Raw genomic sequence first — 5954 nt, forward strand, 5'->3', positions numbered from 1 at the left:
ATCGTTTTATTTCTTTTAATTTACTGGGAGAGCTTTCATCCCACTTGGCCTGCCATTTTTCTAATATTTGTAGTTTAAGGGGTGTACTGAGTTCTGATGGGGTCGCAATATATGTGCAGTTTCCTGTCTTTTCAGTCTTATGTGAGGGATTCCAGATTAGTTATTTGTCCTGTTGCAGTCCAAGGTATCGAATCTGTATGACAGGGAGTATAAAAGCTTAATTTATCTTTGAATAAATCAATACATAAAAAAGTATATTTTTTTACAATCTTTAAGTTTTTAAAAAGAAGAAGGATTTCATACTTAGTTGCCAAAATTTACTTGAAAAGCCCTAGTGGCTCTAGTGAGATGCGTAGGATTCAAAATAAATCCTCAACTTTCTTTTAAATTAAAGGCAAAGGATAAACTGCCTCCGAGAGGATTTCCAACAAAGTATCCCTGTCCTATACTTAAAAATCCTGCCATAAAAGTTCTGAAAAATTCTAAAGCCTAGATTTATAAAACTCTGTTGGATGCTGTAAAACTTGTTCCGCTCCTCCCCTCCAGTGAATAAGTTTCTGGATTCGACTCGGGGGCCTAACTCGATTTATACAACTCGATACTAATCCAACTCGAAGTTTAAATATATTTTAGATAATTTTAATATAAATTTTTGTAAGTTACATAACATATATTGGAAAATAAATTGCTGATTTCATTTTTTCAACTTGCCGAAGTAAGGAAAAGTGTAGTATTCGGTCTCATAAAGTTTAAGACAACTTTATTTATTTATACTTAACTTTATTTTCATGTTTAAAAAACAGAAAAGTGTTATTTTTACATTTATTTAAAATATCCATGATATGGACTAAAATAAATTGATTAATAATTGTTCGGACAATAAGTTTGAGTTTTGAAAAACTTATTTCAGAAACCATAGGACGTACAGATGCCTGTCCGCGATCAAATTAAAGCTAGTTAAATTTACTATAAAATAGTTTATCTTTGTAGGAGTAGTAGTTTTTATAATATTTGACAAACTAAATTCACAAACTGTTAATTTCTAGTGGTTCGTATAAAATGTTTGATTTTGAAAAAATATATTTCTAGATCCATAAGACGCACATATGTCTGCTAGCACTCACAATAAAGGAAATTTAACTTACTATAAAGTAGTTTATAACACTTATCTTCGTAGGGGTAGTAGTTTTTATGATATTCACATAAAAATATAAATTTGGCAAATGAAAATTTGTCTGAACAACTATAAATCAATTTATTTTAGCAAATATCATGAAAACTACTATTCCTAAGACGACAAACGTTTTAAACTACTTCATACGACATTAAACTAGCTTTAATTTGAGTGCTAATCTGTACGTCTAACGGTTTTTGAGATATAGATTTTTCAAAATAAATTCATTATCTACTAATCTTTCAGTACGTTCCGTACAAAATATTTATGAAATGTTGATTTTCAAAAAGCTATATCTCGAGGACTATTTAACGTAAATAGCTCTATTAAGGCTTATAGTTTAGCAAATTTACTCTCAGATTTTCTATTGTTTTTGGTAGTTTTAAGGATATAGAGTTCCGAATGAAAAATAAATTATTTTTAACGTTTTTAAAAAGCCGCCATTTTTCATTCTCCCTACCTATACTTGGCAGACTCATCAGGTTTGCTAAGTAATTATACATAGTTTTCATTAAACTAATAAAATTTGGGGTGAAATAACTGACTTTTTTCTCTTCTTGGGCTTGTGTACTAACAGTTTCCCACCACTTTAAGGCGCTGGAATTCTACTCCATCGGTTACAGACTTGCTTTTTCCGATTCGAACTCCTGCCTCTATTTTTCTTCCCCCTCATATATTTTTATCAAATTATTTAATATTTTGTATTTATCCATTCCTTATTATTACTAGCAATGAGAACAGTATATTTCGAAAATGGTGTTTTAGAGTAAATTTTTTTAAAAATTTGTCATTCAAGTCGTACCAGACTATTTCAATGAAGATAAAAACTATTTGATATTATAGTTAACTTAATTAAAAATTGATTTACCTAGTTTAATAAAGATAATATTGCCCTAAATATGTAATTTATGTTTTTTCGACTTTTCATTTTTGCATTTTTGATTTATTTAATTAATGTAATTTACAACTGTACAAAATAATACAATAAGTAAATATGTAGAATGTTTCATTTAAACTTGAAAATCTTGGGAAGGAACCACCCATTGGTAGTACTTCAAGCATAAATTTTAATTAGAAGGTCCCGTGGCCATCTTCTTTTCCAAGATGCCTCGGAGGATTATCAGGGATTGTTAAGGATGAAAGACTAAGAATTAATGGGTTAGGATGGTTAAGGAGTTTGGAATGAAAAGACGCATATCTGTTTTGGGCCAAAACTGCTACGAATGGGATGTTAAGGTCTTTGTGGATGAGTTTATTTGTAACGTAATAAGGAGCATCAAGGATTTTACGTAGGATTTTGGATTGTAAGGTTTGGATGGGGGAGGAATTTGATGGTTTGGTTAAACCCCAGAGCTGAATTTCATATGTCCAAATTGGTCTGATTATCATAGTGTATAATAATTTTTTGTAGTGAATGGGAAGTTTAGAGCGTTTGTCAAGTAGGTGTTATTTGTATTTAATGTGTAAAAGGAGTATTGATTGTAAAAGGAAAGATTAGGGGAAAAAATGTTATATGATGTATATTTATGTATTGTATATATGTCTGATTATGGATTGATCGGTCTGCTGTGTATTGTAGCAACCTAATGTATTTGGCCAGAATGGTTGAATAAGGCATTTCTCTCTAGTTATTTGGACTTGAGAGACCGCAAAATGTGCACAGAGTAAATTCGTCGAATACTGGAATTTGAAATATTGCACGGTCGCAATAATTCCCCTGTATATTTCATATATAGGTAAGTGAGAGTAAAAATTAGCAAAAATCATTAAAATGGTTATAAATAATATGATTAAAATGGCATTGGATAGTAGAATAAATTTAATACCTTATTGTGGTGTTGTAATTTTTACGAACAATTTTTTAAAAATATTGTTAATAGATTAGCCATCTTTTGTGGAATAGAGGTAAGAGAGTATTGACTCAGTTTATAATCTATTTATTATCAATGGTAAAGATAACCTGCTTTCAGAAACGTATTTCAGAACTACTTATTTATAACAATATTGCTATTTTTAATTATCAATATTTATAGTATTGACAATCATATGTTATTGTCATTATTATAAAATTAATAAGGAGAACACAAAATGCAATTTTAATAGATGTTTTATTCACGTAATTGTTTTAAATTTTAAAAAACTGCTCGGAAGTATTTCTTGAAGTAGAACAGGAGTCTGACCCAGAACTGCTATACAAGATCCGTAAATTCCTAACCCCTTTATTATTTTCTCTTTATCCGTTCTTATCTCTCCGACAGGTTATTTCAAGTAAATCACAACAGCGCTTATTCCTCAGTCTGCTGGTGTACCTCAGGGTAGTATCCTTGGCCCTATTCTTTATACAGTTTTTACAACTGATATCCCAACCCATCCTGACACTCACCACGTATGCCGATGACATTTGTCTATTGTCTGTGAACAATGAATCTACCATTGTATCCCAAACCCTCTAATCCCACATCACCACCCTTGAAGAATGGTGCCAAAACTGGAGGATTAAAATTAATTTCAATAAATCCCACCAAATCACATTTATTCTTAGTCGATAATTAATTATAAAATCTTCTTGCCACACAGTATCTTTTTATAATAACCGACTTATTCCTGTCGAACAGATCCGTTATTTAGGACTACATCTCGACAAACGACTGACATGGAATCCTCATACAAGACTGAAAAGACAGGAAACTGCTCATTGATCCCGACAAACGGTCTAAATTGCCAATCCATTACAAAACACTGATCTACATGATTATAAGGCCTATCTGGCCATACGGAGTTGAGCTATTGGGCTCCACTAAACCATCAAATTCCACTCGAAATCAAACCTTACAGTCCAAAATCCTTAATGCTCCTTAGTTTGTCACAAATTAATTTTACTATCAGGACCTTAATGTCCCACATGTTGCCAATTTGGCCAGAACTGGATACCAATCCTTCCATGATAAACTTCCCAACCACCCAAATCAGCTCGTTTCTAACTTGGTTTCTCCTTCATTACCTAATAATCCTCCTAGGCGTCCGAAAAGAATATGGCCTCGAGATCTTCTCCCCTAGAAATATTTGAGTTCCATCAATGGGTTGATACTACACATGTTTGTATCATGTCATTGTATCACTTACAGCAAATTTACTTGATTTAAATATATGTATACAGTTGTAAATTACAATAAATAAAATTATTAAAAAAAAGAATTTGTGATATATTTATTAAGTGTTGTATGCATAGGATGATTTTGAAACTTTATTGTAGATACCTGATGATGGAATGACATCCTCGAAACGTAGTTATTGTTTTTTAATGAAATAAAATAAAATAATTAAAATACGGTAATACTTTTTATTCACAAGATCTAATTATGAATGAAACTCTTCCAATAGAAGATACGTACATAATCTATTTTCTAATGCACTGTCCATTAGGTCCCTAGCTTTGGCAAAGAGAGTAAAATACTCTTTTTATTTTCCATTTTAAAAATCACTGACATTGCTGAATATTTTTTTAAAATAATGCTCATGCATTTTCATACTGTTCTTTTATTTTTAATTTATAATTTTTTTTTAGCAAATTTATTTTGTTGAATATTCCCTGTGTGAATTTCTAAAATAAGAGGAAGCTTGCTAATGAAGCGAAAAATTTATGCCGGGAACTGCGTGGCGTGTAAAAACTGAATCAGAACAGGGGGGTCAAGCACAAGCCCCCCCCCCTGGCATACAGCCTGCGCCCCTTGTCCTCTTCGGGTAATAAATCAACTGGATACCGTGTCCCGCTTCTTTTCTGTCTTTTCAAGAGCCTAAAAAAAAAAGTGAAAAAATTACAATTGTTATCTTAACAATATTTGTTTAAGAATATTTTTGTAGTTTTAATTTAAATTCACTTCAAATGTTCAACCAATAAATAAATTTAGGCCATTAAAAATTAAAAAAAAAAAGATTTTTTTTTAAATTTATTTATTTAAGTGTTTCGACCACTAGGGTCATTTACAAAGTAGATTACAATTGACATGTTCACAAAGTTACAATGAAAAGTGAGAAAGTTACAAATTTACAATTACATAGTTTTTTTTTTTTAAAATAGATAGATTTATTTATTGATAGATATTCCAATCTGTTACACAGTTGTGGGCAATAGGTAATAGTGATGAATGATCTCATACATACTAAAATAAAAAACAAATTCTGAAAATATATACAAACAACAGAACAAACAATAATTACCTATTAACAATTACAATTTATAGTTTATAATGTTATAATTAGAATTGACGTAGTGAGTAAATTACTATATTAAATTATGCATCAATTTATACATGCTGGAATTTGAGTTAGAGTATGTTTGATCATAGATATTAGTTATTTTTGATGAGATCGTTTCCGCAGTAGCGACACATCAGTGCATTTCCTTTTTTTTTCATGAGATGACAGTGGGTGAGTCGAGTATGGCCTATCCGAAGACGGGTTAATACCACATCTTCTCTCCATAGCAGATTCAAGTTTATGGTTGGACGTTTCACTGTCTGTTGGACCATTCTTAACTTGTTGTCTCTCATGGTGAACCATTCATCTTGTCACTCTTGCCATCAAATTTCTTTTATCCGAGAAATAACATCTTTGCATGTTGATGATGTTACGACTTGACCTGTCTTTATAGCTAGTCTGCCTTTTCATAAGAAAGATATTTACGGATGGTTCTAAATATAATCAATCATCAATCGAGTGCTTGAGAATTGGATAGGTCAAAATAGTTGGGTAAAATATTTGAGACGTTGTAATGCGTGGA

This window comes from Halyomorpha halys, unplaced genomic scaffold (assembly GCF_000696795.3).
Source record: "Halyomorpha halys isolate HHAL.00 unplaced genomic scaffold, Hhal_1.1 Scaffold89.1, whole genome shotgun sequence".
NCBI classification, from domain to species: domain Eukaryota; kingdom Metazoa; phylum Arthropoda; class Insecta; order Hemiptera; family Pentatomidae; genus Halyomorpha; species Halyomorpha halys.